Genomic DNA, 10,821 nt, shown 5'->3' with positions numbered 1-10,821 from the left:
TCAACGTCCTGCTGTAACCTCTGACAGGCCTCCACAGTATCCACAACACCCCCAACCTATGCGTCATAAGCAAATTTGCTAACCTATCCCTCCACTTCATCATCCAGATCATTTATAAAAATCACAAAGAGTAAGAGTCCCAGAACAGATCCCTGAGGCACCTCACTGATCACCGACCTCCATGCATTTTGTGAAAGATCTTGAAATAATTTGTAAATATTGCTGTAATTAGAGAAAATGAATAGAATAAAGTGGTCTCTGCAGATGGGGATTGAAGTGAAACACAATTTGATGAAGGTGCTTAAACTGTCCAGCAAGCGCACTCACCCACATCTGTCTGATTCTCTGGAGTATCACTACCTGGACAGGGATAGCACGACAGCTGATATAAAGCCGACACCCTGACTGTACTATTGAACTGTTTGAATGATTACGTGTCTGGTTTATTGCTCATATAGATACTTCCGTTATATAAGTTGAATGGTCTGCACCGCGCTTTGATTAACACGTCACTTGCCACTCTGATGTTATCACTGCTGCTGCTGCTGCTGAAGATGATGATGATGATGATGAGCTGAGATGATGATATCATTTCTGGCAAAGATGACGGCGTCATTACTAATCCACGCCCATTGTTGACCATTATGATAATGTTTTCTCCTGCACAGTCGCTGACCAAAGTGATGATGTCACAGCGTACGCTGGTCATTCACCGAAATGCAGTCCTAAGAATCCATATTTTAAATTTATCCTCTTTGTAGAATATTCAGCTAGTGATTTATACAAATCCGTGAACGATCGTTGCAGTCAGCTGATCGTCCATGAGCTAGATCAAAGAGATCAACTAAGTTCAGACCTGTATTTTAGGCATTTCTGTTTCTCGTTGTTGTCTTCGATGGCTTTACTTCTCGGCATTCGCATCGGCATTACTGCCGCAAGCGATAGCGCAAATAACAGCTCAAGTAAGAGTTAGGCTTGGAGATGTCATCGGGAGCAGAATTGGTAGGATCCCCGCAACGAACGACGGCCGATCCTTAACGTTCCAGGATATACCGGATCCATTCGATGGAAATCATCGTTGTGCGAAGGATCCAAGATGCAACAACGGCACAAAATAAACACCATCCCTTCTATTCGATCATCCAACAACCTGTGAGTCGTGTACCCTGGAGCGCATTTAACCGTCCGAGGTTCCGGAGGTGCAGAATCGGGTAGGTTGGGCCGTCTTGGGGTAGACAGCTGGCTTCGGGTGGACCTTGTGGTTGTTAGGTGTGATCTTGAGGGGCGGTGCCGGCTGGAGACGGTAAGTGACTGGGATGATGCGTTGGATTATCTTCAAACCGGAGAGAGAAAGTAGTTGTGCAGGGGCGGATATCAAGTGGACAGCCAGACAATTCCTCAAGCCTGTTAGGTCTAGATGGGAGCAGAGCAATTGTCATGGCGGCAGTAGGCATAGATGGCCCTCCATGTCCTCATCGAAGTACTGAGCAGCAGCGTACCAGGACTCTGGCTAACGGAACCTCCAACGCGGGCTCCTCCGCAGGGAACAGCGGAGGCTGGTAGCCAGGAAGACATCAAAGGGTGATATACAAGTTTCAGAGTAGGCGAATAGCCTGTGGGACTGCTCGGTGAAGGGAACATACTTCTTCCATGTGAAAGGTCAGAGACGGTATATCATTGAAAAACGCATGCAATTGCTGATTTGTTCATTCTGACTGACCGTTGGTCTGCGGATAATCACCAGAGGAGAACTCCACTGATGTCGGAGGAGGAAATAAAAGGTTCTCTAGATCGGAGACGAATTCGGAGCGTCGGCACTGCATGCTGTCCTGACGGAAGCAATGGAGGTGTGCTAAATGTAGAGCTAAGATCACCGTCTCATCGGCTGACGGAAGCCTGGGTAGGACAATTAAATGGCCGGTTTGAACGACTGATCTACCACTCTCATGACCACGTGGCCCCATCAGAAGGTGCTAATCCCATTATGAAATCCATGGCGATGAGTGAGTTTGAGCGTCGAGGTACTGCTAGGCACCGCAGGAGGTAACAGAGCCGCTGGTTGGACACACTGAAGGCAGAGATCGATGAACTGACGTACATCTGCGATGATGGAAGGTTACGAGAGCCGGCGACGCATGCTCTAGAGTAAATCGAGAATACGTGGCGAAGTTAAGGAGGCTCTAAACGGCGAATCATTTGCTTGCATCTTCGGAAACAGTTCTATTTCCATCTTTAATGTCTTTATTCTTTTCCTTTCAGAATATTTTGAAGACCCTGTCCTGGAGTTACACGCTGACTTCGGTTCTTCGAGGAATGGGACCCGTTCTCGGCGTTTCAGGGCTGACCGTTTCTCAAACGACGCCGACAGGAATTAGTCCTGTTTATTTCTTCTCCTTGCTTCCTGTCATTCAGCCAATCTTCTATGCACCATAGCATCTTTCAGTAATACCTATGGCGTTCCACCTTCTTTAGCACTCTCGTGTGTGGCATCTTGTAAAAGGCTTTCTGAAAATCCAATGAAACAACATCCATTGATCTCCGTTTATCTCATCTGCCTTTTATTGTTGACAGAGAATTCCAACAGCTTTCAGGCCGGACTTTCCGTAATTCGGCCGATTTTATTATGTGTCTCCATGTCACCGAGACCTCATCCTTCATAAAGGTTCGTCTTTTCAACTTCTGAGGTCAGGCTACCTGCCGTATAATGTTCTGTCTATTGACTATCTCTCTTCGTAACAAGTTATGTGGATTGACGTTTCCTATATTCTAGTGATGTGGGCTATTCCAAAATCCAATTGGTATTGAAAGTTCGCCGCTAACGCTTCCACAGTCTGGCAGATCCCTGTTTCGGAATACTAAAGTCTCTTCCGTCTGGTACAGATGACAAATTTAACTCCACATCTGTCAGCCTCCCAGGCTCCTTCTCCTCAGTAATAGCAACTTCTATGGCTTGATAGTCTCGTTCGACTGGCATACTGCTGGCGTCTCTCACGGTGGGAAAAGACAGGAGTTATTGAATTCGTCCGCTATTTCTTTGTTTCCTCATTCAGAGGAACGAGAGTTTATGTTGGTTATTGCATTAACAGCAACAAACAAACGCCATATTTCTATTGTTGTCGCCTGTAACCGAAGCAATTTCCGGAGTGAAACAGAGCAAACCATGATGTTACACCTTTGATGACGAAATCGATGGACGGCAAAGCCTTGGAATGGACCAGATGAGCAACAATCATGAAACCGAGAGATGAGCCGGAGAGCGTTTCCCAACAACGTTCACTGACTTCTCGAATCGTCTTATGAGATTTTGCAATTTTGTGTCAAGCTACCCACACCTCATCACAATTGGGATTTCACTTGAATGAAATCATGTTTATTTTTACCCTATCTGTTGGGCAATAAAACGTCAGCCTTGTGCAGTATTGAATATTCAGTGTGCTGGATCGAGTATAAATGAATGACCGTGGAGATTCATCAGCTCAGAGTTTCTTCAGCGAGATCGCGGGCAGCTGGAAGACAGGCTGAATCTCACACAGAATGCTTGAAACATTTTACCGTGTGAGAAAGATATATTACCTGATCGTTTCCGTTATCGGTGTTCCTGGTAAGGACAGAGGCGAACTAACATTTGCAGATTTGTGGGCACAGTACTTGGACTCGGTCAATTACCGACAGCGTTGTGATGCCGGTGTATCAGTGAGTGCGGTGCAGACACTGCGGCCAAACTGCATGTTCGTTCAGGTATCCAGCCTTTACACATCAGTCGAAAAACTGATGGCAGGAGATTTATGTTTATTTCTCCAACCCACACTCAGCGATCAGTTGACAATGCATCCTTCCCAAACGCAGGTCTGTATCCAGTACAGAAAACTGTTACCTTTCACCCAGCAGGCACGCGTGTGTGGCATATGCGTCTCCCGCTTTGCAACCTTTAAACCTCCAGAAATGAATAGAGTCCAAAGTTCCAGCTTGTCTCTGCCCTGAGACCCACGGAACGGAGAGACAGTAATTCACTCTTTCTTTTTGCTGTTCCCTCAGTGAATTTAGTGGCTATTGCGATCCTGTCCCGGGGAAAGTGCGGCATCTCTACCTGCACCACTCGCTACCTGGTGGCCATGGCAACGGCAGATCTACTAACCATCATCTTTGCGGTCATATTTTGGCGGATCAGTTATTATTACTTCCCCGGGACTTTCCTGGACATCACCCCCGTGTGCAGTGTGATCTCCGCCTTGGGAGAGGCAGCCACAGACTGTTCTGTCTGGTTCACCGTCAGCTTTACGTTTGATCGGTTTGTCGCCATCTGTTGCCAGAATCAGAAAGCAAAATATTGCACCGGGAAAACTGCCGCTGTGGTTCTGACAACAACCGGCGTCCTGCCCTTTTTTAAGGATGTGCCCTACTTCTTTCGATATCGTCCTTTGAAAGTGATCGACAATATACCCTGGGACTGTATTACAAAGCCGGGCTACTATACGGACCCCGGGTGGGTGGGATTTAGATGCTTTTCTATCGTTCTGACGCCGTTACTCCCATTCGTGTTAATACTATTGTTCAACGCGCTGACAGTCAGACACATTTTAGTAACGAGTCGCGTCCGTAAGGGGCTGAGGGGTCAGAGCAAGGCGGAGAACCGCAGTGACCCGGAGATGGAGAGCAGGAGGAGGTCTGTGATCTTACTTCTCTCCGTCTCCGGAAGCTTCATCATCCTGTGGTCGGTGAATGTTGCCGAATTCCTTTATTACACCATCGCCGGATTGGATCAGATTAATTACAACGATTCGGAATACATATTTGAACACTCTGGACACATACTGCTGGTGTTCAGTTGCTGCACAAACACTTTTATTTATGGAATAACTCAGAACAAGTTTAGAGAGCAGTTCATCAGCGCTGCGAAACATCCGCTCATGTCAATTATTCAACTAATTAATAAACTAGCTATTTAAGTTCCTCTCAGAGGCAATCACAGTGTTTTCCATCTGCACACTGTAGAACGGGCCGTCACAGGAAAGTGGGGTTGCAGGGAGCATAAAACCGGTTTCGTGCCCGAGAGACACAGCACGGGAAAAGACCCACAGCCAGCGACGCCAACCCCCTACCAGTTATTAAACTCATTAAATTTATTTTCCTCATTTTTCCCCATGTTCCCGCTTTCCTTACCGCCATCCTTCTTTTAATAATGTATCCCTCATCACTGCGTAAATACGCAACGCTCATCTGACCTACAAAGCCGTTGCATCTCGGCGACGGAAAGGAAACGAGTCTCCGAGCGGAAATACTGCCGTCATCCGGAGAAGGGGCGGGATTCACTGAGCGACCGGAGATCAGATCGGGACCGGCTCGGATTGCACAGACTGAGCAGGCAGCACCGCAGAGAGAGTTAGCTGATGGTATCCAACATCAGCACGTCTCTCAGTTCTCAGTCAGCTGGCAATATCCACGTCTACCGATATCCTAACTTCAACTGTCGAGTTTACCTGTGTTCAGTGCGATGGTATGAAATTTTAGATGTGTTCTACTCACAATATTCTGCTCAAAGTCGAATTATCATCTGAAGCGAGTCATTTTCTAAAGGTTATTGCCTGAATTTATGAGGAAGGAACCTTCCTTCTTTGTTTCCCTGGGTGTACTTTAATCAATAACAAAGAGGTGTAATGACCGCAATGTAGCAGAAGCCACCGATAGGCAATTTGGTAAGGCTGTGTGTGAAGGCCCGATGGTTGATTCAGACAATCTATTGACATGGGATAAAACAATTAAACCACAGGATATCGGAATAGTAGTAGGCCATTCGTTCTATCGAATTATTTCACCTATCCTTTAGTGGGTGATCTGTTCCTCAACCTCAATCTCCTTCCTCCAATAAGCCGTTAGCAACCTCTCCAATCAAAATATTTAAACCCTTTTCTTCACTAGACCCAGTGACTTGGTCTCCACACCTTCCGAGGCAGCAAATTCGAGTCCCCTTGAAGTGAGTGCCCGCATTGCATTTGCCTTTATAACTCCGAAATAACCTGTAAATTAGCCTTCAGGGAATCTAGAACAAAGACCCAAAAATCCTTATGTATTTATCACTTCTGAATTTTCTTCAGTTAGAAACGTTTCGACACATTAACCTTTCGTTCCGAAGTGTATCCCTCACACCTCCATACACTGAATTCCACCTGCACTTTGCTCACTCTGTCAAACTCACTGTATGTCAGCGATACTACTTCTCTCTGCAGGTAAATCCTGCCCATCCGAACCCCATCCATTCGCCGACTCTCTACTGCTGTAAAGCTGTCCAACCAGTAGTTCCCTGGCTTGTATCTTGCTTCCCTTATATAAGGACACAACATTAGCTGTCTCCCGCACTTTCAATACATTAGGTTCTGATAAGGATTGGACAAGGATGGACCTCCACGGGAGGATTGTGGGATAGATGGCAGGAATGTTATACCAGGGCACACAAATCCCTGAAATACCCGGCAAGGAGAATTGATTCCAAACAATTTCTTTATTGTTTATTACAGAATATCAGTCCGGTGCTTCCGCTCCTTCCCCACTCCCATCCGCTTTTCCCTGGAATCCCCTCTCACCCTGCCCCCCTCCCCACTCTCAGACTACAATTGAAATCAATGAATGAAACAGGTTTATCATCACACACATATGCCATGATTTATTTTCGGCAGCAGTACAGTGCGAATATTAAATTACTACAGTACGGTGCAAAAGTCGGTGGCACCCTATGTACATATGCTCAAGAATTTTGTACAGTATTTTAAAGGCAGTATTTCACGTTTCTCTTCTATAATTTAAAAAAGCAATATTCATGGATCTACTAAAGTGCTGCCATGACCCTTTGACGTCACCTGTTTTGATCCAAACTGCCTGTATCTGGAATTATCTGTTTATTTCTTCCATGACCATTGCCAAATGAACTGCCCTAACTTTGTCGTCACTGCCCTTGACACGAACACGAACATTCTTCCACTGTTTTCCTAAAGGCTGCACATTTTTCCGGCGTCATTTCCGATGTCCTTCCCCATGCCACCTAAACTACGGTCCGCGCGTTTAAGGTCTTAGACTTCAATGTCTGCAGTCAGTTCTATCTTTTCTCTCTAAACACCTCTAAACCAGCAGAGTGATGGCCATCGGTCCCAAGCAACTTCCACGCTAACACATCAGCCAATCGAACAAACTCATTCCTTCAACGGCGATCGAATTCAACCATTTGACTTTTAGTATCATTTTTATTTAACCTCACAAAGCATTCCAGGGAGCAATGAACGCACTTCAGCCAATCGAAGTTGTTGACGCTTGGGCAGTCCCTCGCAGTATTTCAGATGATAAATTCATCAAGTATTACACCCTATTATTTTTAATGTATCCTCCCCTTACCTCCTTATATACATCTATCTCTACTTCCTGCTAATGATTGGGCGTCCTGTTGTGTTTTTTTGTACATTAGGCCATTACATCTAAATAAACAGTTTGCTCGTAGTATTGAGATTTACAACAATATTCATGAGGAGACGGTTCTCGGGATCCAAGTTCACACCGCATTGAAAACGGCTACACATGTTGGTAGGGTGGTAGAGAAGGCGCTGTGGGATGATTGCATTTATCAGTCGATGAATTGACTATTAGGAAATCGACAAATTTCTGACGATTCATTATAAAATTATCATTAGGCTACATGTGAAATATTGCATTGAGGTCTGGCCTCTGTATTTCAGTCAGGATATGGAGAGTCTGATAACGGCGCCGGTGATGTTTTCCAGATGATGCCTGCATTAAAAAACATGCGCTTTCGGCGATTTTGGACAAAATTAGGTTTCGTTTTTTTGTATAACCGAGTGGATTTATAGACTTATGAGATTCAGAGTCATGGTTAGACCAGAGAGTCAGTATCAGTCCGACAGGTTTGAAATGACTATCACCAGTGTGCATGCATTGAGGTTTGTAGGAGGAAATTTCAGAGGTAATTTATGTCTCTCATTCCTCGGTGCCCTCGTCTGTTTTTCGTGGATGTCAACGGACAGTAAGATTTTCCGATTGTATACTGTAGACATTCTCTGATATTTAACCGGAACCCCTTGAACCATTTTGTTAAATATTCTGGAATGTGTTCTGCATTTACTTATTTATCCTTCCCCGTTTGGGATTCTCGTTTCCCTTGACCCAGTTCCGAGATCAGCGCTCATGAAACTATTGATACAAAACACCGCACCAGACATGCTGAAGGGAATGGAAAAGGGAAGCCAATGCAAAACAAGGCTGGAGAACAGTGTGATTCATCAGGGCTGGTACAGTCCTAATCGGAAAAAAGAGACCAAACCGGCGAATGAGAGACAATCTTATGACTAGTGACTAGAGATGGGCGACGTGGACTCATGATATATCGAGGCAAGGGTACAGAGGCAGTAAAATTCGGGACGTCGGAGTTTAATTCCGGCTTCCTCCGTGAGAAAGATTATATGTTCCTTCCTATTCGGCACGGGATCCTCGGGAGACTCTGATTTTCTCTCACAATAAAAAGACTTACTTCTTATTAGGTTCATTGATAATTCTAAATGTCCCAGTGGTTAGGCCAGGGTTAATAGGTTGGTTAATAGGTTGGCCAGGGTTAATAGGTTGGTTGCTGGGCAAAACGGTCTCAGGGCTGACGTTATATAAGATTTGGTGAGGCCTAATTTGAGTATCGTGCGCAGATTCGGTTACTTTTCTACAGGAAAGGTATACACGAGGTTCAATGAGTACAACAACATTTCACAAAGATATTGACTCGCATGGAATTATTGATTATAAGGAAAGTTTCAATCGGTTAGGACTGCATTCTTTGCAAAGTAGAAGTTGGAGAGGAGATTTGGCAGAGGTATTGAAAATCATGAGGGCACAGATGCGGCAAATACAAAAAAAAGTTTTCTCCACTGTGGTTCGTGGGGACTACAAACAGATGTGATGGGGTAAATTTGAAAGATAAGAAGTTCAAGTGGGAAGAAGTGGGGGATGTTCTTCACTCAGAGGATCGCGAGGGTGTGGAATGAGCTGCCGGCACAAGTGGTGTATACATGCTCGATCTCAACGTTTGAAAATTTCGGATAGGTACATGGATAGTAGAGATGTTCCCGGTGCATGTTAATCAGAGTAGGCAGTCTGAATACTTCCGGCACGGCCTTGTTTTTACATTGTTACTTCTCCATGAATGATGTTATCGGCACAAGAAAGTGGGGTAAAATTAGAGGAGTAACAGGAAAATCATCGCGAAGTTTATATTAGAATCCAAATCTCTGCGGTATTGATAAAGGCGAGAAGGTAACCGAAGATTAATATAATGCCGTAAATACCGGGCGCTCGCAGATTCGAGTCCTGAATAATTTGGGTGTTGATGTTACCAACTGTTTTCACCGCGGCTTAAACTGTAAGAAGCACAAATATTTGCGCGGCTGACGTGGGGTGGTTGTGGTGCTGCTCGCGACAGAGAAAACAAAGAAAAACAGAGAGATTGAATGCGTGTGTGTGTGTGTGGGGGGGGGGGGTGAGTGAGAGATAGAGAGAGAGGAGAGGCAGACGGAAAAGGTGGAACCTAGAAGACCGTGGCGAAGAATTTGAACAGAGAGTCTGTATGGTGGGACTAGGAAGGGGTGGAATACAGGGGGTTGGAAAAAGAAAGCAATTTAACATGTTAAAGTAGGTTTAAAATTTTGCAGCACACGGTTATTCTTCCTGATGTTAGTCTCAATGACAACATTTGAGATGTGAGCTCCGTTGAAACCACAATGCATCCTCATGCGACAATACATGACAATAGCTTTGAAGGCTAATTCTCCCGTTACGCAGTGTACGTTATCCACGAACCTCCTTAGGTTTAAATCCGTTTATATTCGACTGGAAATTATATATAATTTCTATTAATTCTTCTTTCTTTAAGTTACCTTTGCCAGGTTTGAAATACAATGCGCTACTGTTAGAAAAGCAAATGTTCATTATATTTACACCTGGATGCCCATGACAGTAAACTTGAACACAAACTGAAAAGTTGATCTCAAGTTCATTTGAAGCACTGAAACCCAAACAATGTTTCTGCCCAGGATTGAACTGGGGACCTTTCGCGTGTGAAGCGAATGTGATAACCACTACACCACAGAAACCGTGCAAAGCGCTCAATGCTTTGCGCTCTTGAGCAATGACCCGAGGCATCCCCTCCCCGCCCTGCTCTGAAGTACAGCAATAAGAACAAAACATTGCCCACTGTTACTTTCCGTTTTCAGTAACACGTATTAAATAGTTTAGGACTTTATTCCCTAGAATATGGGTATAGGTAGAGTGTTACAAAGACGTGGCTGTGGAACAAACCTAAGTGCTGAACACGGGCGTGGAATGGGTGACAAGGCAGTGTTTACCCGGGGTCTTGGTTTCAGTACAGAATTCAGAAACGATGCTCGACTTAGAACTGATCGTCCTAAGAACCATGGGGTGAGATTACTCAAACACGAGTCAACCATCGATCTGGCAGCTCCTTGTTGTGGTCACAGGATTTTTACCCTGCATTTGCTGATGGAAAGCAGGTGTTCGTAGTTATTGGAACCTGGGAATGATTGGGAACTAAACGAGGTGATTGAGCCACAATTCCTGAGGAACATAGCCAGGTAGGCGATTGCCAGAAGACATCTAGACAGAACCCCCCCACCCCCCGCCAACAGGAGCCTCCCGGCGACCCTCCAGGCCTGTCTGGATGGTTCCGATTAGAGTCCTGGATGAGGGAAGTGTCTCGGGGAAAGGAGCGGGGGAACCAGGAACTCTCTTCAGGACCGTACCTTTCCAAGTCCACCAGGTATT

At 45.2% G+C, this 10,821-nt stretch overlaps 1 non-coding gene across 1 annotated transcript; it reads right to left on the bottom strand.

Annotated features, from left to right (window-relative positions):
• Nucleotides 1–10,060: 10,060 nt before the first annotated feature.
• Nucleotides 10,061–10,133, bottom strand: trnav-cac (transfer RNA valine (anticodon CAC)). Its single transcript has one exon. It is a non-coding gene; the product is annotated as a tRNA-Val (tRNA).
• Nucleotides 10,134–10,821: the final 688 nt, after the last annotated feature.

Source organism: Hypanus sabinus, unplaced genomic scaffold (genome assembly GCF_030144855.1).
Source record: "Hypanus sabinus isolate sHypSab1 unplaced genomic scaffold, sHypSab1.hap1 scaffold_635, whole genome shotgun sequence".
In the NCBI taxonomy this organism is placed as follows: Eukaryota; Metazoa; Chordata; class Chondrichthyes; order Myliobatiformes; family Dasyatidae; genus Hypanus; species Hypanus sabinus.
The sequence above is the reverse complement of the archived record's forward strand: the minus strand, read 5'-3'. Positions and strand labels throughout refer to the sequence as shown.